The 22903-nt window shown below is 44.6% G+C and overlaps 1 protein-coding gene across 6 annotated transcripts in view; it reads left to right on the top strand.

Annotated features, from left to right (window-relative positions):
• IQCM (IQ motif containing M) overlaps positions 1-22903 on the top strand; it is a 1338699-nt gene that overhangs the window by 1037728 nt on the left and 278068 nt on the right. The gene's annotated exons all lie outside the window — the stretch shown is intronic.

Genomic DNA, 22903 nt, shown 5'->3' with positions numbered 1-22903 from the left:
AACTCGTTCCTCTCCACCACGGTACTACTTGGCGGATTTTGCACTGTATTTATTTTTCACACAGTAGCCCACGGTAGGGTGAACCTTAGCGCGTTCATACCACCGGGGCTTTTGCACTCCCACTCTGGTCCTGATGAAAGCCTGTTGAACACACATTCAGGCAGAAACATGTTGACCGCCATGGAGTGAACCAGGTCTTTTATTTTTTTGACCTTCACTCCTTTTTAATTCTTCCAATTAGCAAAATTATTAAATTGACCTTTTTGACTTAATTGGAAATTTTAAATTCACTATCACTTCACATGAACCCCGCTCCGCAGTAACCTGGCGTTGCAGCACACTGGGATGGCACTCGGCCATACCCAGTGGAGCCCGATGATGAAGCATGTCACCAACCAGGTTGGTGAGTGAGGGCTTTATACATAACTTGTATCATCTTCATAGGTCTGCGTTCCTCTCTACAACATATTGGTTGGTTCCGAGCCCGTAGACCCGTGCCCCCTTTTTTGATGAAAAGTGCCTTGTTTATATTACACTGACTTCGTTGTTTTGTAGTCTTTCCTTTGAGGGGACTAGTCGTGTTATTATCTTTCCTCTCCTGTTGTTGATTTACATTTCGGCCCAACTTTTGAGACACAGAGCCTCCGAATCAACATTGCTGCGTGAGTCTCGGACAACGCATTGCCGATGTCTGCGAAGCCCCGTCCAGACTCCAACGCATTCCCGGCCCAGCGTGGCTTCTGACTGACACAACGTCTTTGTCCCAGCGATTCAACATCCACGCCTCGGAACCGACATACATCGCTCTTGACATCGATGCATCAATCACTTTGCCCAACTTCAGAACCGAAACATCACCTACTACAGCGACTTATCACCTCCACATTTCAATGCAGCGTCCCCGAATAATGATGCATCCAAGGTACTGCCAGCGGATCTGCATGACTTCTGTATCCAGCCCATGTTTCATCGCGGTCAGACTAAACTTTTGGATTTGCCCCGATCAAGTGCGAGAAGATAGCCCCATTTGGAACTATTGACTTCTAAGCACTGCAATTTGATTTAATCCTGTAAAATTCATAACTTGCCTTGTGTATGTTGGATTTTTGTTGTTCTGGTCATGTTGTACTCATATAAATAGTGGCTAATTTTCTGAACTGATTTGGAGTACTTTTGTGTGGTGTTGTCACTGTGTGTGTGTGCATAATACTTTCCACATTGCGTCTTTAGTTTAGCCTTACTGCTTTGTGCAAAGCTATCAGAGGGTGAGCCTGGGTAAACCTTTAGTGTGTACCACACTTATCCTGACTTGGATTGTAGTTCCTGCTTTGACAGGGTGCATTCCGCTGCCAAATAGAAACCCAGTTTCTAACATTGCCCATCGAGGAAACTGAACTTCATGAACTTGAGAGACTTGATGTAAATTTGTGAAAAATTCAGCAGTACCTTACTTAAGCATTACGATAAGTAGCAAAATGGAAAGTAGAACTTTACACATGGCATTAGGAAAGGGTCGCTTCTTCTCCATCATGCACCTACAACCTGGGAGGACATTGTAAATGCTACCTATTTTATTTGATCTACTGTATATTTGGGTTTGACCCTTCTATGTTTTTACCCCAGGAGGGAGTCAATGTGTTTGTGGAGCTTGATATGCAGGAAACATGCAGGTGTCAGTAAAATTCAAAGGTATGAGTCAATTATCGGTCTACAGAGTGGGTCCTGGCTTCCCTCCACAATTTAGCAAAGTCTCTGTAAGTAGACCTCAACTCACATAAGCTAGTTTGTAAATGAGCAATATGCACAAAGGCAGAAAACTCTGCCTTGTTACAGGAAATGCATTTGACAAGTTCAGAAATTCCAGAGAGGCACACTTCATAGTCCACATATGATGGGGGGCAGGGAGTTTGACATGGAAAAGGAGTGACATACAGGATCACAGGGGAGCATATTTACTCAGTGGGTAGTTATATAGCGGCGGTGTGACACCAAGATGGGCTAACCAATAGCACTGATGTGTTTTTGCACTCCTAATACTTACTAGTTCAAGTCAATAGACCATTTTGATGGTCAGTGCTCATACCTCTTGCACCTCAGACATGGACATAAACAGCTCATTCCCACCTCTGCCCAGTACCACCATCAGAATACAGTTGATAAAATTCAACACTCAGCTCGAACCTTACAGATGTATGAACAGCAATGCCCTCTCTGGAGATAGACAACTCTTTCTACTCCTCAGAACACAACTTGCACTCTCATTTTGATCTATTGATGTGCACCACATAAATGAGGGGCTATATTAAGGAAGGGGAATACCTGGTCTGGGAAGAGACGGTCCAACCACATTTCCCTGCTGCTACTCATTGCCAGGAGAATGCAGGCAGAAGCTTTACAGGAGGGTGCATCTAAGGGAGACCTAACACATGAGGTGAGGCCAATGCTAAATAGGGAAATCACATTTCTGGAAGAGGTTATACACAAATTAGAAGTGAACCGTACAAATGGACATTTGCATAATACTGAGTTGTTGAGACCCGAAAACTGCACTGTGAAAAGGTAGATAGATAATTTGATTATCGAGAATAGAGAGCAAGGAAACATAGCGAAGATTATAACACAGGCCCCATACTTCCATGGTTGATAAAAGAGGGGAAATCCCACTCCCCAGTAACAGTAGTACGAGACCTGAAAGGTGAAGTGTTCTACTCACAATGGGAGGTTTATGAGATTCTGATCTCATACTGCAAACAACTCCGTAATAGCTCCAGCTTTGCAATGCAGAATTATAACAAAAGTTCAGGGTTTAGGAAAGGTATGCAATCCCAGATCGAGGAGCTTGAGGTCCCAATTACGTTAACAGATGATTAATCTGCGATTAAGAGCCTGATAAATTGTTAAACTCTAGAAAGCGATGGCTTTTATGTAATGTATGAGGGTCTTTTGCCTCCATGCTTACTGGATATCGATTTGGTTGCCAAAAAACAAGACTACCTTCCCCAAATTATAGAAGTGGCAATTATGGTGGTGATCCTAAACCTTATTAGGATCCATCAAATTTAAAGTCATGCCATCCTTTTTCTATGTTTAACCTAGATGAAAAGATGCTTGGAAAGCTGCCAGCAGATAAATGGATCAAAATATTATCACACCAAACCAGACCAATCTAGATTCGTCCCTAATAGGAGTTTATCCCTAACTATTAGAAGGTTGTTTCAAATATTGAGCGACGCACCGAAATCGGACCACCACCCAGTTTCAGCCTCTATTGATATGGGATGGCATTTACATCCCTGAACTCCCCAGGCATTATCTATGAGGGCTACACTCCCCTGACTACTATACTATTTTCTTAATATCCCATGAAATTACCTTGGCAGACATTGAAGATAATACATTGTATGCTAATTGTGAATTGGGGGAGCTAGAGTTGCGGTAAGGAAACTTCAAATGCCAGTTTCAGAGGGTGGACTAAACACCAGGGTTACGAGCTGCATTGCTGATGGGATGGGTAGGTGAACAAAGGTAAATACCCACAAAGAGCCATTTGAGGTTCACCTATAGAAGTGCTGTTTTATGACTACTGTAAGACCACTCACTACAACAGAATAACAAATACTGCAAGACACTGCTGGAAATACTGCCTCTTACGAAGGCACTGAAAAATGCCATTCATACCCAGAATTACCAATATGGTCCTCTCATAGCCTTAGGGAGGTAGCATCCAAGGTAGACACAGAAAATGGAATGAGGCTAGGGTAAGATGCATGGGAGATTTCTTCATCAACACCAAACGTCTCAGCTTCCGGGAAGTTGCAAACCAACCAGTACACAAGGGTTAGGTCTCAGCATATGAAACCATAGTGAGAGTAATTAGATATGCTCGGGAACCTGGTCAAAATTAACCATAGACACATTCAGTCATCAATTCTCTATTTACATTCAATATCACCAACAAGCTTACAACATCCCCAAACTGGGCCATGCAAGCAATGGCAGAGACAAAAGTAATGAGTGCAACAAAGACTTTGGAAGGCTACATAGTTATTTAAAATGGATATACACCCTTGAATTCCTAGAGAAGGTCCGGAGAAATCCAAGTTTTAAGTTAATATACTACGATATCTAAAATCACCCTCATCTGACACCAGTTACGTTGCATAGGTGCTACCCTACAATACCAGATATATGATTGAGATGCGGGTCTACAAATACCAATATGATGCACATGTCGTACTTGTGCCCATGCATACAAGATGTTTGAAGACTGGTCACTGAAAGAACTAGGGCATGTTTCATTGGCTGCAAATTAAAGCACTAGCAAGCACTCCTACTTCCTAAAAGAAGCATTGGAAAACACTAGAAGGTCAAATACCTAGTGCAAATTCATAATTGGCAATCTGAGCTGCTGAAAGAAGCTGGATAGTAGAGTGCAACATCTCACGATATCTGCAATAGAGATGAAAAGGAGAAACAAAAACAAGCCATGATCTTGTTGGTAACTATAAAATTCCTCAGGGGACCAGGGAAAATGATGCCACACGAGGTTATACTAGAGTGCTGTTTACTGGTTTACTGTAGAGCAGTTGTAAATTATTGGCTACCCAGTATCCCCTTCCCCTTTATTAGCCTACATTTACTACATTCCAAGCCATGCAAAGATACATGCATGCACATACAGATAGTCTGCTTCCCACGTAGAAAGACACTTGAAACCAAGCCTCTTGTATTGATGTTGAGATCCCTTTGGATTTCTGGGCCACTCATACTAAAAACCTAACAATGAAATAAACTAGAAAGCATTGTTGATTCACTGCACCGCAAAAAAACATCTAAACTCACATTGCTTTTAAACCTCCCAATCTTTGTGTAACCCTTTTTAATTATCCGCTGAAATGCTGATGGTTCCTGTCTGTCCATTAGACCCACCATTCCCAGTGCTGAGCACTTTTTTGATGTGTAGAGCACTTCATTCTTGAGCCTTCTCCCCTTTTTCCACAAAAGGATTTCAGGCTAAGGTTTGCAGATTTTTCTGGAGGGAACCAAGAAAACAGTCAAAATACAATAAAAAAAATATTTTAAGTGGAAACAGTGCTGTGCAAGCTAGTCTATTTTTGTTCTAAACTTGGCTTCAAAAAAAGGTTTGATGTGCAGAGATCACCTTCCCTGCTCTACAGCTTTTAGGATCAGGCAGAGTTGTTCAATTTTTTTAACCATAGTTTTTGGATATTTCTAAGTGGTAGTCGATTTTTCACATCTTTTGTGGTTTCCACCTATATGCAGTTAGCAGTGGAAACAGGTGTGAAGCCCATGAGTGAATCTGGAAAGGTATACATGTATTAAAGTATTCAACGCTTGAAATTCAAGAAGCTGTCAATTGTTTAGCTAGAACATGGTCGCCCAAGACATTAGTCACTGAAATACAAAAAGTAATACAAATTAGTAGGAAAAAATAAAAATAGATGGCAACTTTCTCATGTGAAATTTTTTGCCCCAATGGACGATATAAAAATTATTCCACTTCATCCATCAGACCCATCTAGTCCTAGGGATATAAAGTATTTATTAGTTGTATAAATACATGATACCCAGAACTAACAAATGAGTTTCAGCTGTGCATCCGTTCAAATGATAATATTTATTGAATGAAAATGGGCATGAAGGAAATGTATGCATTTATTAAATGCATCCAAGATACTGAATTCAGGAATAGTAGTTAATTTTACACCTCAGAATTTGTTACCCATATATCATGAGATTCAGTGGCCATTTTGCATAATGTGTTCTTTCTTGCACATTTGGAAGCCAAAACAGAGGGAAATTCAATTGATAAAAATACACGTGCTATCATTCTGTGTTCCCATTTGTGTCCCTTTAAGTGTGGTACCCTGCTTGTGTGGCCTTAATCGGAAAGGCCTCAAAATGCAATGTGAAGACATAAAAACTTTGCCCTCAAAATTTTCCCACTCTTGTAGTGTGGGCAGCTGCGGCATTTGGACCAAGGCTTGCCCCCCCAAGGAAAACCTACCAAACCCAGACATTCCTGAAAGCTAGACACCCAGGGGAGTCCAAGGTGGTGTAACTTGCATGGAACGGATCTCTCTGAGTTTCTGTACATAGAATGACTTGAAATTGTCAAACTTTGGCTATAATAATGAATTTTACTCACTCATTTCTATGAGGGAAAATTCCAGAATCTGCAGGGATCTACACAGTTCCTACCACATAGCATTTCCACAATCCTCCTGATATAATTGGTACCTCACTTGTGTGGCTGGCCCCCTTGCCCATGACAGGAACTGGTCAATGTGTTATCAATGTGGTATCAATGCCGTCTTCCGATGGTTATAGTTTTAGTAGATTTCTATGATGTGCATTTGGTCTTTCCACACATAAGCAGTAGTGTTTCAGTCAGGGGATGAGTACAAATGTGGAGTGGTAAGACTTTGGCCATTGGCAAGAAGGGCCAGAGTTTTCTGTAACATAAATATTGGATTTTTTTTTTTAACCATACTTTCATGCTCACAGTTTTGCTCAAGAAAGGTTGCTGAAATACACACCACCCTGACTTCCACTGGGACTCTAGGTTTCAGATATGCCCAGCAGTGGTAGGGTTCCCTCATTGACCCAGAGCCCGAATAGTGCAGCCATTGACTATGGCAAGTGAGACTAAAGTGTGATTTACCCCCTCTCTGCTGACCCATATGTCAAATTACGCCTGAAAGAATCCAAATTGCCTCTTGTGTGCCATGGGAATGCGCTATCCCCCAGGGGGTCAGAAAGACTGTTGGGGTTTTAGGGATGGGTGTGCGACTTGATACCAGGACAGGCCGACCTTTATCCCATTCATGTTTCTTAACAATATTTATCACTGGGATCCAGTGGGCCTTTTGCCACCCGGGGCCATATTGGGGGTAAATTCTCGAATCCATTCCCCGGGGAAGAAAGGCTGTTGGGGCTTTAAGGGTGGAGGTATGGCCCATGCAGGCTGGACCCCCCATTCTTTCTCATTTCATTTCATTTAAAGCTTTATACGATCCATTATAACGAGCCATAAAAGCACCACAATAAAAGACATGAATACATTTCCTCTTCACAATTGATAAAAAATCCTTAGAAGAATTTATAAAGAAAACCCATAAATTCATTTTAATCCGTCAGCGAAAAAAACCCACAATTTGTAATATAGTTTTCCTCTAGTTATTTCATTATGTTTCCCATATCATTGATGGAATCTCTAAGGTGATTTACAGAAGAGAGGAACTTGCTACCCTTAAACATGTGTTTCCATCCTTCTGATCATACCAATGCTTAAAAGCCTGCCGATAATAAAATATTATTTCAGATAAGCAAAGGGGTTTGAGATAAAATTTCCTGGGGGCTGAATAAAATGTGCAAAAAAGCTTGGGCTGGACCGACCGTTTATGACATGGACATTTGTAACTAATCCCGGCCCATCCCTCTTTCTGTGGAAATGCAATATTGCGATGAAAGATTAGAAGACAAAAAGGTGTCTAAAGGTATCTATGATGAGCATTGTTAATTACCGTAAGATACAACTTGCATTCAGTCACCTCAATTAGATTTATATACTGTTCTACTGAGACCTTGTTTAAAAACGAACCCCCTTAGATCTTTCTTAGTGTAAGTGCAATACCCTCTGGATGTTCCCATGGATCACTACCTTCCACTTCCAAATCTTGTAGGGATACTCTATTGACGTAGAACCATGAAATGTTATTTGCTCATACAATCTCTAATAATATCTTTAGTAAATTGGGTTTCTGGTTTACAGCATATAGAGTGCCACACCTGCAATGGTTTACTTTCTATAACGTCTGAAATGTACTCAAAACCTAGCTCATAATGAACAATGGAATCTACAGTTGAGAATGGAACCGCCAACAGAGTTTTTTAAAACTTATATTTTTGTGTTTGGAAAGAGCTGTTTTCCCCTGTTCCCCAGGTCCCTGTCCAATAGATTGCTGCAGTGATGCTTTTTGTGTTGTACAGTCTTAGCTTCTCCGCAATTGGTTTGATGCAGAACTTAGAGGCAAATCTGCCCATAGCTAAATTATTTCTGCACATATTTGAGGCGCTAATTACTTTATGGAGTTTCTAGTTTAGGTCGGAGGGTACTGGATCCCCAAATAATTAAAAACATCAGTATTCTGTAACCTCTTACACTTTTTTTTTAAACAGTTTTTATTGAGAACAAACTGCAGCATTAAAAGACATTATACAGACATCTTTGGCAGAGTTACACAAGGTTTCAGCAATGTATCAAAAACTTCAGACCTTCAGGATCACATAGGACTGCAGACTGTAGTGGCATTATAATTAATTATATATTATAATTAATACGATGGTCACAATTGAATGCTCGGGTCAAAGCAGCAAGAAAACACGTTACTGGTTCACAAGCAATTAAGTACTATCCTCGGCTGCCCGGAGCTGGGGCTATCAATGTGTCATCCTCCCCCCTCAACAATGATTGCATCTCCCTCCGTAGTTCCACTGAATGAGATATGCAGATCTCACCCCTATATTTGTTCCAGCGCCCCCACTTATGTCCCATTTGTGTGGGCACCCTCTCCCTTTATACACATTTTTTTCCGCAATCATGGCTTAGTCCATGTCTTTTGCCCAGTCACTTACTTGAGGTGCCATGGCCACCCCACACTTCTGGGCGATATTTCGTTTTGCTATGCTCCAGCCCATTGTAGCCCATGACTGCTCCGCCTGGGAGAGGTCAGTTACTTCCCAGATATTAAGGAGACATAGTTTGGGAGATGGTTGTATGCGTCCTGACCAGCTGTCGGGTGACATCTTTCCAGTATTGTTGTATATGGGGGAAGCCCCAAAGGATGTGTATGAATGTGCCAGTCTGATTACAGTGCCGGAGGCAGAGTGGGTTAGGCCTCCTACCCAACCTAAATAACAATATGGCGTAAAAATATACCCTGTGGAGAACCTTGAGCTGGACCAGGCAAAAACGCATCAGAATCGCCACCTCTCGGGGAGAGGCCAGTGCCTCTCTCCAGTCTTTGTCTGGTAACTCCTCCAAGTCAACCTCCCAGCTCGACCGTAGTTTCAACATTGGGTCGGTTCGGTTGTTGACTAATTTCTTATACGTTAGGGAAATAGCCTTGCGGTCCATTGGGTCCAGCAGTAGTCTGTCCTCTAGCGGTGAGGAATCCGGGAGAGGGGTATCCTTCAGGAGGGCCGAATCAATGGCATGGCTAATCTGGAGATATCAAAAAGCCTCCGATGGTGCTAATTGGTACTTAATTAGGAGGTCCGCGAACGTTGCCTTCTTTCCTATCACCCACATGTCTCCCACCGTAGAGATCCTGATCATGTCCCATTTATCAAACCCTGAGTAGGTGCTGAGGCGGCCTAAGATGTCCGGTTCCCACAAGACAGTAGCCTTCGTTAGGCGTCCATGCCATCCCAGCCTTCGCTGGACTCCATGCCACACTTCCACCATACGTGCCGTGGGGCCTGTCAAACGTAACTTGCGATGGTTCGTATACAATGCCCTAATGTAGCCCCCCTTAACCATTAGCCAGTGGTCAGTACAAAAGCTGGGGTCGTCATGTGATCCAAACACCCATCTGTTAATGGCCGTCAATTGCGAAGCCTGATAGTAGAGGCGCATGTTCGGCAACCCTATACCCCCGTCGTACCACCCCATAGTGAGCTTATTCATGGCATTGCGGGGCGGTCTGTTCTCCCACAGCAGTTCCCGTACTGCCGCCTCAATCTGCAGAAAATAAGAATTAGGGACTGGATTGGGAGAATTTTGTAGGGCATAGAAAAAACGTGGCAGGGCGAGCATTTTGAATAGGTACGCACGTCCCAGGAGAGTGAGGGGCAGAGCCCTCCAGTGCATGACATCTGATTCAAACCGCTGAAGAGGCCCCAAAAGATTTCGTTCGAAGAATAGCGTGGCATCAGGTGTAATAAAAATGCCCAAATATCAGAAACCCTGGGTCGCTACTGGAATGTCGTACCCTCGAGGACTTTGTGGGGGGTCCCTCCAGAGTGCGTACATCTGGGATTTGGACCAGTTTATTTGGCACCCAGTGTGTGCTCCAAAGATAAGAAAAATGTGTAACACCCGGCGTAACGAGTGCACTGGAGAGGCAAGATATAGTAAAATATCATCCGCATGGAGTGAAATGCGGTCTTCATGGTCACTCTTCCATTTAAGGCCTCTGATGTCCGGGTATCCCCTAATCCAAACCGCCAGCGGCTCCAGCACCATTGCAAAAAAGAGCGGTGACAGCGGGCATCCTTGTTCACCAAGACGTGCGCCGAGGGTTGTGTATATAATAGTCTGACCCACCCGATCAGCCTGGGTCCAAACCCAATACGGGTCAGTACAGCAAACAGATACTCCCAGGCAATAGTGTCAAATGCCATTTTGGCCTCAAGTGTGAGCAAAATCCCTTATTCCTCGAGTGTGTCTATACACCCCAGTGTCCCATGAACCTGACACAGATTCCGTGCCGTATTCCGACCTGGCATGAATCCCGACTGGTCTGGATGAATCAGATTGCTAAAGTAAGGGAGCAACGGATTAGCCAATAGTTTGGCCAGAATTTTGGCTTCCACCGAGATCAGAGAAATGGGCCGATATGATGTGCATTCGTCCACCAGTTTATCGGGCTTGTGAATGACTACAATGGTGGCCTCGCAAATATCAGCCGGTTGCAGCCCAGATTCATAGCTTTCATTATATAAATTAAGCAGATGGGGCGCTAATTTCCGTGCTATGGGCTTGAGAAGTTCGATAGGGAGTCCGTTAGGACCCATCGCTTTACCGGCACGAATATCCTGAATTGCCTTCTGGATCTCAGTTACAGAAATGTCGTCATCCAATGCCTCTCTACCCTGCCGAGAGATACATGCTACCTCTATAGTGGTGAGGAGATGCGCTGCCATCGAAGCTTGTGGAATTTCGTATACCTTCTCATAATGAGTCGCAAAGGCGGCAGCTATGCCTTGCGGGTCGGTGATCAGATCATTGTTAGGCCCCTTTACTGTTCGTACCCATCTCGCTGACTGTTCCTTCCGTTCAAGCCATGCCAACAGTTTACCAGTATGCTCACCCAGCTCATAAATCCGGTGACGAGTAGCCAGGGCACGCCTAATGGCGTCCTCTAGGAACAGTTGCCTATAGTCCTGCCTTCTGATATTGAGACGGTGCTGAGTGTTAGGATCAGGGCCCTGTAAGATGGCCCCCTCCAGGTGCAGAATATCCATTTCCAGTTCGACCACCATCCGGTTACGCTCGGCCCTGTGGCCCACCGTCAGAGACAATGCCCTTCCCTTGATCACCGCACCGTAAGCACCCCAGAGTGTCACCGCAGACTTTACTGATCCCACATTTTCTTCGAAATAGTAATCTGTACTTGTCGCAGCTTTTCTCTAATGTGTGGGATCTTTAGTGCCCAAGGCTGTATCATGATCAGGCCAGGCTGCCTAGCTCGTTGAGCACCAAGGACCTTCAAAACAGAGGAGTGGTCCGAAATTCCTTGCACCAAGCAAGCAGAGTCAGTAAAATCCTGAATGCCTTGAGCATGAGTGAACAAATAGTCAATCCACGATTGACTGCCATGTACCCCTGATTGAAACGTAAAGTGTGTGTTGAGGGGATGCAACCATCGCCATATGTCTACCATCCCTAAAGCATTATTAAAATAACGGAGTTGTGAGCCATGTGTCGGGTCACGTCTGGGCACGGACCTGTCAAGTAGGCTGTCCATCGTCAAATTGAAGTCACCTCCCATTATCAATGAGCCTATGGGCAGGGCCAGCAATAACGTCCCCACATCCATCATTGTCATGCATTGCAAACCAGGTGGGGCATATACGGAAATAATATTAATTACTCTACCCTCCCATATTCCAGTACATGCTGCGTATCTACCCTGAGGATCTGTCCAGGTGTTCTGTGTTACAAATGGGCAGCCTTTACGTAGGAGAACCCCCACCCCTCGGGACCCTGTAGTGAAACCCGAATGTTCTACAATGCGTTACTCCTTTCTATTCATGAGTTTCTTGGATCAAGACTATATCAAGCGCATGATGATGGTATTACTGCAACACAATGCCTCTCTTAATTTTGTCCCCCAACCCGTTGACGTTCCAGGTGACCAGTTTAAGTCCTTGACCCCTCCCCATGAGCTTTGAGCAGTAGTGCAATGATTACCACGAACAGTCTGGCACCTCCTGCGCCCACCAAGGCACCCTCCAGAGCGACCCCTAAGCAGTTGCATTGCATTACAATTCCTTGTGACAGTCCGTCCAAAACTTGGAATTTGATGCCAACTAAGATGTACACATGCCAAATGCCATTTCTTCCTGCTGCAAACAACCAGGAATCTCAGACCCCCAACAAATCAAGCACACACCTACCCACCCCTTTAAAGTTTCCCCCCCTCCCTGCCTCCTTGGACAACGGGACAAGAACTGCCCGCCACCCCAACATGCAGCGTGCCTGTTACCCACCCATTCAACAACTTCAGGGAGCTACCCAACTCCCAAACTACGTGTGCACAAACAATACCCGCTATCCCCCCTGGCCCAACCCCCCCTGAGGTAAAACACAGTCTAGAGGCCTAACGCGGCAGCCATCTATCATCCGGTGGTGTCCACAAGCAAGCATTAATGTGTCTGCGGCCCCATCCAAAGAAGTAACAATTGTGGAACTACTGAAGGCGATAGACAGCATACAGTTTAAAACCATGAACGGCCCATTACGGTACCGGGCCGACCCCCGAAACTCCGGCTCAGTGTAGTACATTGAAATCGGGACCCCCCCAGCCCCACCCTCCAAATCAGCAGTCATTGTACCAGCACTTATGGGGAAGAGACCTCGTGTAATCGAATGAAACGCTCTAGAGGGCCCTTAGAGTCCTTGATTCACACAAAAGAGTCTTACCAGACTCCGGAGTCAGCGCCCCCCTGTATGTCCCTGAGAGTCGGACTCGGAGTCAGAGTGCAGAGGAGAACGCCTCTGCTGGCGCCAGTCCTCAGCATCATCAGCAGCCAAGATTCCTTTTTGTTTTTTGGACTTCTTTTCGACCGTGCGCCAGCCTTCCAACCAGTCCCAGGCATCCTCCGGTTGGGTGAAAAACCACGATTTGCCATTGGTTTCCACTCTCAGCTTGGCAGAGAACATCATTGCATATTTAACCTCCTGGTCCCGGAGGGCCCGCTTCACCTCCCGAAAGCTGCGGCGTTGTTTCTGCACTCTCAGAGTAAAGTCGGGAAAGAACATGATCTTACTGTTCTCGAGGGTAAGTGGGGGGGCCGCTCTCGCCGTTTGAAGAATGACATCACAGTCTCGGAAGTTAAACACCCGGGCAAGGAGCGGCCTCGGGGGCGCACCTGGTTTCGCCAGCCACCCGGCACATGGTGAGCCCTTTCGATCGAGAAGCATTTGGACAGCCCTCGTGGTTGCAGATGTTTAAGAACCAGGTCCTCAGCAAAAAGATCCGCCGTCTGTCCCTCTGCGCGTTCCGGCAAGCCCAGGATGCGGACGTTGTTGCGCCGCATTCTTCCTTCATACTCATCCAACTGTTGAGCCATTGCCTTGTGGAAAGAGCGCAACTCAGTTGCCTGCTGCTTAAGAAGGGTGGTGTCGGTGCCAAGTTCCTTGGTAGTGCACTCTACTGTCCCCACGCGCTCCGCCATTTTCTTCATATCCTCCTGGATCAGTGCCACGTCTGTCACCACAGTGTCGATCTTCACCTCGAGGGAAGTCCTTATTGCCGTGATTGCCTCGAGGAGATCTTTATTCGTAGGCTCTATGGCGACGCTCGGGGCTGACGTCTCCCCTCGGTCTTCGCTCTGTTGTTTTTGCCAAGCGAATTTCTCCAGTTTGGTCTGCATCACCATCCGGTTGCCATGATATCCGTCTAAGTGGTACTACTCAATGTCGGGGTGCGACCGCTACTCCCCGCCACCTGCAGTGGAGTAGTCCACTCGGCCTGTCAGTTTTTGCGAGGGGCACCCTGCTGACAGGACTACTTGGTTGGACTCAAGACGTGTAACTCCTCTCAATGAAATTCACACAAGGGCCCGGCCCGCCCTGATAGTGAACTGGAGCCGGGTCAAGCGCCACTCTGTCTGCCAATCGAGGTTCCCCAGTCGCCACTCCTCATGTTGCGCCTCCTGTGGAGTAGGCCAGTGTGTGGGAGGGGAAGCAGGGATCCAGGCAACCCGGCAAGGCAACTCCCGCTCCACAAGACACCTTAAAAACTCAGACGATTCCGCGCAGCTAACTTCCCAGCAGCGCTCTGGGTCCTTCAACGCCTACCATGCCGGCTTCAGGCATTATACAGACCTCGTGGTCCTGCCGTCAAAATCACTAGGCCCCAGTAGTCCCCTCGGGTCGAGTCGCTCAATGGTGTTCACTCCGGGCATCCAGGTCCGCAGCAGGGGCAGGCCCGCAGGCCACGATGCGCACCAACCTTTTTCAGGGCATCAACTGTCACCATAAGGCCCAGGAAAGCACTGCAGTCTGTTAAGCCGCCCGTGGAGACCACTTCAATCCAAGTCCTGGAGCCGCAAGGCCGCCCCCGATCATGTGCGCACCAGTAATTATGAGGCCTGCACTCGTACTCACAGCTGGGCCTGCAGGATCAGCTACTGTAACCCCAGTCTCATTGGGGCCTCAAGGCAATCAAATTCACCCCTAGCCCGGAGTGCAGCAGAATGCGGTTACGCTGCCAGGCACTCACCGCCGATAGTTTTGATCTCCACCTGGTCAGGCCGCAACCGCGGTCTAGCGTAGCTCGCTCCCGCCGCTTGGTTGCATCTCCGTCAGCCTGGGCTGCAGTGTAGATCTGGTGCGTGGAGCTCACTGTAGAATAACCTCTTAGCCTTAATACAAAAGGGACTAGATTTTATCCAAGGTCTACCACAGGTCATAGTGAACATTTTGGCAACGTTAATCTTCATGCCCTTCTAATCCGTAAAGGAGTTTATCATGGCCTGAAGGCTGTTAGGAGTAAGTGTCAATGCAGCCACATCATCGGCATATACAAAGATTGGGATTTGACATCTCCCAATCCTCTGAGTGCAATGATTTCTCCACACAATTGATATAGAGGGAGAAGAGGAAGGGTGCCAACACACATCCCTGCCTCACCTCTCTCCCAATATCAATGGGTGAAGTTAATTCTCCTTTCGCCCCATAACACACATTGGCTGTTAGATTTCTATATAAATGAGCCAACAGTGCAATAATCTCCTTCGATGCCCTTAGCATACCCACACACTCCCACAAGCCCCTATGGTTTATTAGATCAACTGCACAGCTAATATCTTGGAAACATATATATAATGCTCCCTCCTTGGCTTGGTTGTATTTGCTCATCAGTAAATTTAGATTGAGCGCCTGTTCCACTGTCCCCAATCTTTTCTTGAACCCATATTAGGCTTTCGAAAGGATTTCATTCTCTTCTGCCCAGACTTGCAGTCTCTCCAACAAGAACCTTCCCAATAACTTAGTGGAAGAGTCGAGTAGAGAGATTGGACGATAACATTTGGGATCGTCCCTTGATCCCTTTTTAATAAACGGATATTTAATTAAGTGAACCAGGAAGAGGGAAAAATCCTGGTCCCATGGCGTTAAACCCCTTAGTTAAAGGTGGGGCCCATAAATATAAAAAAGCTTATATATATATATTAATTGGAATCCCGTCTGGACCAGGGGCCTTACTTTTTGGGCTGTTCGAAATGGCCTTCAGCACTTCCTCAAAGGAAAATTCCAAAGTTGATATTAGCTCTTTCTCTTAAAAAAACGAATCCCTGGTTTGTAAGGGGCTTTTTGGGCCCCAAGAGGTAGAATGGGGCTACAGCTGATGACTATGTGGCCTGCACTCACCTTGTTTCTATAAATAAGCCAGTGTCCCGGGGTGCAGAAAGAGCATGGGATCCTTTAGGGGAGTGGACAGGCCCTATTTTAATTTTCATGGGTCTGGGCCACCCCATTCCTTTTTGAAGTAGCAGATATTCCCTGTTGACTAATAGGTGTTATACCCCCCAGGCGAGGACATATTGGGAGTAAGATTCAACCCACCCGCCTGTGGAGGAAGCAAATACTATGGTGCCCTTTGGGGATAGGGTCAGGCCCAACACCAGGCTCCCCGATTTTTAAGGGTGGGGATCAGACGTGATGCTAGAATGGGCCACCCCCATATCATTATTTTTAACAAACAGCCATTCCGTGGTCGCTAGTGGAATTTCTACCTGCCCCAGCGGGGCAAAAAGACAGTTGTGCTCATTTGGGGGTTAAGGCATGAGCCATCATTTGGGGGTTAAGGCATGATCCAATTCGATAGTGGGCCTCCCCATCCATTTTTCTTCTGGTAAAATACATCTATGGCACCTAAGTGGCCTTTCTGCCTCCCCTATGGGCAGATTAAGAGCAAACCCTACAGGATTACAAAGACTGTTTGTCAATTTTAAGGGCAGAGAACTTGCCCATGCCCGTGGTGTCAGCAAACTCTCAAACAAAATCCCTTATGCCTTGTGGGTGGATCTCAGTTTGAGGGTCACCCTCCTGCACCATACCCAAGCAGGGGTTCACTAGACAGATGTGCTGCTGGAAAGGGAACGTTGTCCTCTTTCAATCAGTACCCGTCCCACTGATCAGTGCTCAGGAAACTGTTATATGGCCACAAGCACGGATCAGAGTGCAAGAAGTAGGTTTCTAATGACATGCACTGCTTTCACTTTCTTTGTGGGACATCAGCCCACTACGTGTGTTAATCGTCACACAATAAAAAATATCTTCAGAGTGCAAGGGAAGCTCTTCCCTCACTCCCTGAAATTATTTTTGCAAAAGAAAATTCTTCTGGTGCTTGCACAGGAAGGATTTTTGCCTGTGGGTTTTTATGGTGAAACGTTTGTGTCCTCTATACCAGCCGGGTTGTGCAGTGGATGTGAATGCCTGGCCCACCATACTGAAGTGGATAAAGTACATTGTAAACAACAGCAAATATAACTGATAGAAGAATAACATGACATCAACATTCATTTGTTTATCAGGTTTTTATGACAAACTAGTATAATATAGCTATATATGATCAAATTAGGGTGGGCAGCACCACAAGCACATTATATCCAAAAGGTAGAATGAGTGATAATCTGGACAGAGACAGATTAGCGGCAGAATTGTTTGACAACCTGTGCAGAGGGAGTACAGTCACAGAGGCAGTTAAAAATACCAATCAACTGAAAAATGAAGGATTGCGAGATAAATTTATTAAATTTGAAAAACTTAATCGATCGGAGATGTCGAAGTGGTGGGATAGTGCCACACTAAAACAGTACATGAAACTTAACAGAATCCCAAGGGGTCTTTGCTCCCGACATATGATGACCTGGACGAGGTCCTCCTCGTGATTTGGGAAAAAGAACTGACTTCTAGCGCAAGAAATTAATGGAAATTCTAATTGAAAATGCAGAAAGGAAAGTGAAGAAATTGCAGGCTGAAATTGCACAATTAGAAGGGGAGATTGTATCTCTTAATTTGCCGGAAGTGGTTAGCTAAGAATTATGAAATCCTTAACCCCTTCAATGCCCATGACGAGCTGGACTCGTCATGGGCTGCGGTGGCGCTGTGCCCATGACGAGTCCAGCTCGTCATGAACTCCGCCCGCTAATGAAAGGCGCGGCACTGGGCGGGGAAAGGGGCGGGCATGCAAGGGGTTAAAGGAGTACTTTTAAATCATCAAAATGACATTAAACAACGCAAGGCACGTAAGCTGAAGAGAGATGAGGTAGATTATAATAGTGGGAGAGTTTTCACTTTCTCTAAAAAATACGATTACCTCATCCCTTTGGATAAGAGCAAACAGACACCTGAACCACAGTCTACCAGCTCAAGCAATACTTCATTAAATACAGTACCGACAAGTGGTAGCGATGTGGAAGGTGGGTCCGGGATAGAGGGAAGAGAGGTATACCCTTTGGGGAATTCATCTTTCCTACAGGAGGTAAATCGTATCAAAAGGGGGAACCGAGAGCAGGTCAAGAGAACAGGAAATATAAGAAAACAAGGAGGGGCAATAGGAGTAGTAGGAGAAGGAGACAGAACAGGAATGAAAACGCGATCCTGGGACAAGAAGGACCAAAAATATTAGAAGGAGGAGAAGTTGAAATTGTTAACCCATCAGATCGTATACTCACAGAGGAAATGATTACGCGTTTGAAAAAAGGTTTAGGGTTCTGTCCTAATTATAGAGGGGACATTTGTGATACTAAAATTGATCTATTCAAATTTGTTAGACGTTTAAAACTGAAAAAATATTTTGCTTTGAGTCCAAAACCTAATAAAGAGGCTACATTACCAATATGCAATTCACTGTCTAATGTATTATCAATCAGGGATATTCAGGATACTGTGACGTTACTTTCAATTACAGAATTGGAAGAAGATCCAGTTACGATAGGGAGGGTACTAGTAGGTTTAGACATCAGACCAGATCTTTCGATATCCAGTGGACTCAAAGAAAAATCCCGATGGTCTCCGAATCTTGTCAGTGGCAATAATATAGAAATCGTTCATACGTTGGTCACTAATGACCTGGATAATATTATAAATGAGACAAGATCCCCTTTTAAAGATCAGAAAGAAAATCTAACGGTACATGAATGGTAGGCGTTAAGAACCTCCCATTTCCACCAGGGAGGCCAATTGTGTCAGGGATTGGGGGACCCACAGAGCGTTTATCCCAATTTGTAGACCTATTTTTATAACCAATGGTGACTAATCTGCCTTCCTATATTAAAGATACTAGGCACATTCTAAATATATTAGGAGACATTTCCTGGGAGACAGGTATGATGTTAGTAACACTCGATGTGGTATCATTATATACCAGTATACGGAATGACCTGGGTTTACAAGCAGTTAATCATTTTCTGTCTAACAGACCGGCGAGTCATTGGGAGCACACTCAAATGCTATTGACTATGACAGAACTGATATTATGTATTAACTTTTTTCTTTTTAAAGAAGAATGGTTCAAGCAGATTCAAGGAGTGGCTATGGGCTCTAGATTTTTACCGGCCTATGCCAATCTATTCATGGGCTGACTGGAGGAGAGGGTGATTTGGGGCACATCAGGTAGCAGTTGGAATGGTCATATCCTTTACTGGGGACGTTATATAGATGATTGCCTGATGATTTGGACAGGTACAGAGGAGATGTTACAAGAATTCATCAGTTATCTTAACAATAATGAGATGAATATCAAATTCACATCATTTGCAAGTTCCACAAAAGTGGTATTTTTAGATGTAGAACTGTACATAAAAGACAATAAGATTCACAGTACCATGTACCGTGAACTCACGTTGTTGTGCAATGATATTTTGCATGCAGATAGTGCACACCCCCGACACCAGATAAAAGCAATCCCATTTGGAGAAATGGTGAGAGCTCGGCGTAATTGCAATGAAGATGCACAATTTGTTTCATGTGTTGAGGATATGTAAAGAAGATTCATCCAAAGGGGTTATTCAAAACAAGATATTGTTTCAGCCAAACAAAGGGTTTTAACCCCTTCCATGCTCATGACGGAACGGTTCCGTCATGAGCCACGGTTGAGCTGTGCTCATGACGGAACCGTTCCGTCATGAGCCCGCCCGCGCTCGAACCCTTCAGCACCGCGGCGGAATTCGCCCAGCGCTGAAGGGGTTAAAGATCAAACGGTCATCCACCTTGAAGCCCAGCCAAACTGTTACATCGAGCATACGACCTATTAGAATGATCACAGACTACACTCCCATTAGTAGGACCTTACGCAAAAGCTTAAACAAGCATTGGCATATTTTGCAAGCTGATAGGACACTGCAGGAATTTCTAACAGATAAGCCTCAGATTACATTCCGCAGAGGCAAGACTTTGGGAACGATGTTAAGTCCTAGCTATCCTTCCAATAAACGGCAAGAGCCATGGTTATTGCAGTTCACTAAAGGCTTTTTTAAGTGTGGACATTGTGACATGTGTAAATATGCCAATGACAAAACAAAACAGTTTGGGGATAAAAAAGGTCAAACGTACAACATTCTAACTAATATTAATTGTAGTACTAAATATGTTGTATATGTTATTATGTGCAAATGTGAAAGAATTTACGTAGGTAGCACAATGTGTCAGTGAACACATGAGAGAAATAAAAAATAATTACCACAATGCTAAGGGGCGAACTGTGCTGGGAGGTGAGGCAGTGTGCTCCCATCCCCCATTTGTTTGAAAAGGCTCCCTTGAACCACTGAGCTGACGAGCTCTTGGTGATGCACCTGAGTAGGACTACTAAATTGAGAAAAATCCTAATTTTAAGACTTTCGGTATTCACAGAAGGCATTTAGGAGTCCTAAAGTTAGGAGTCCTAACTATACTACTACTAAACTGAGAAAAATCCTAATTTTAAGACTTTCGGTATTCACAGAAGGCATTTAGGAGTCCTAAAGTTAGGACTCCTAACTGCTGTGAATACCGAAATGAGTAAGTGCCTTCTGTGAATACCAAAATGAGTAAGTGCCTTCTGTGAATACCAAAATGGTAGTAAGTTTAGGATTTTGTCTTAAGTTAGTTCTGTGAATCGGGCCCCCAGTATTTATACCAGTGGCGGCTGGTGACATTTGAAAGAGGTGTGGCGTAAAAGTGCCGGGCAGTGCAGTGTGGCGAGCGAGCGTAGCGAGCGTGCTCTACCCTATGAAGAATTTTTAAAAAAGAAAGGACAAATGGTGCATTTTCAAGCACATTTCGGAAAGCAAGAATGTTAATAAACCATTCTATATATTAGCACGTTTCATCTTCTCCATTATCTTTCATTCTTTCCGTCATCACTCTTACTCCTACCCTTAACCCTGCACTTAATCCTACTTACGCTTAATCATATTTCACATCTCTATTTACTCTTAGTCCTACAGAAACTACTTACTCATACTTACACAAATTTGCACCTACTCGGTCCTATTTACACCAAATCATACTTCTAATTAGTCCTACACTTCTTACTCCTTTTCTTGCTTATTCCTCTTCTTACTACTATGCTGCTGCTTCACCGCAAATACATAATGTAATAGCAGTGAAGGCTCGCACATAATACCAAATGTAAACTGTCCAACTAGATAGGTACCAACTGGATGTAACCGGACTGAGGCAGAAGCCAACCTTCATGCGCGAGAAAGGCACTGCGCATCATAATACTAGAAAAACAATTTTGGTGAACATAATAAAACTGTTTTAATAGAAGCACGCCACTCTTGCTTCCAAAACGGAATGTAAATTAAGTACATCCCGTTTGGTAAGCAAGAGTGATTGTGCTTCTTTTATACAGTTTATTATGTTCACCAAATTTGCTTTTCTAATAATATGATGCGCAGTGGCAGTGCCAAATTTGGTGAACAACATAAACTGTTTTAAAAGAAGCACAATCCTGTTTTGGTAGCAAGAGTGATTATCAATCAAGGCTAGGCCCAATGGGGGGTCGAGTGCTTCTGGAAAGGGCCTGGTGCATCTTGAGCAAGCATGAGGGGTATTATAAACAAGGAGTCGTTTTATATGTGACTGTTCTGCCTCTGTTTTTTGTCACATTCAATTTGGCATTCACGGTATACTATTTGCTGCTAGAAATCCAAGCTGTAACGTGAAGGGCATGCTAAAATATGACCTAGTGAGGAGGAGAATGGGAAATTCTGAATGCGGACCATGTGTACAGAGTGTTAACTGAGCCCACACTTCACTGCATAAGGATTTCAGTACATTTCCACCGTTTTTTTTTAACATTTAGCGAAATATTCTAGCATGCGGCATCAAAAAATCAAAACTTGTTTCAACACCGTCAAAAACTCTGCGCAAAGCCTAGCTCTGCTGTTGAATTAACCAGCCATTTTTTTACCTTAAAAAGATTGTGTGTTTCGATCTAAAGCAGTTTGCATCGGTATCTAAATTCCCTTCACGCCTCTCCTTTCTAGGTGCTCGCCTTCTGCACTGGCTTCATTTTGCAAAAAGTGACTTTACTTTAACTTTAGGACGTGAATTTAAGTAGCTAGTGAATCCCATCCACACAAGAGTCTCGTCAGAGTTGACCCAGGGCCACTCTCGGGATACTCATCCGAATAAATGCGCACCCTTACGATCAAGAACGGATTATCGAGACCTTTGTTACCTTCATATGAAAGTTCTAAAAACAAACGGAATTACCTATTTCAAACGGTCGAGCCAGGACAAACGTGTAGTCAATGCCAGCAACATCACTTAGCATTTAAATGAGGTGATGCAGAGAAAACGATTCCATGCCAGAAGCCACAAAGGTCACATGGTTTAAACGAAAGGCCACGCATACAACATACACACACACACACACACACACACTTGTCTTCACGAAATTGAAATTACCTTTACCTCCGCTACGAAAACAGATAAAGAGCAGTTGGAGAATATAAGCCTTAGAGAGTGCTCAGTCATTACTCTCGAAGGCTTTTATTGAAAATCGTCTTTTTTCATTTTTATGAGTATTATAAACTAACTCACCTATGGAACGTTCTCGCGCCCAGGCTCCTCGTGTCTGCAGACAGCGTGGCAAAGGTGGAAGCCGGAACTGGAAAGTGCTGGATTTTGACTCCTCCCCCAGCCCACCAATCATTTAAAAAATAAGCAACGGGAAGGAAGAGACAGAAGTGACTGACACTCCCCCACGCCTACACTGTTTTAACCGGACTGCCCTGCCCCCAGCTATTGAAATGAATGGAGGGTTTCTGACTCCTCCCTGGGCTGTGTGAATAACGCTCAAAATCAAACCCTATTCTGGCAGTGCAAAATAGACTGCGCCCACCTGTGTGCCGTCACTGTTCTGCTTTCTGACTG

This window comes from Triturus cristatus, chromosome 2_2 (assembly GCF_964204655.1).
Source record: "Triturus cristatus chromosome 2_2, aTriCri1.1, whole genome shotgun sequence".
NCBI lineage: Eukaryota > Metazoa > Chordata > Amphibia > Caudata > Salamandridae > Triturus > Triturus cristatus.
The sequence above is the reverse complement of the archived record's forward strand: the minus strand, read 5'-3'. Positions and strand labels throughout refer to the sequence as shown.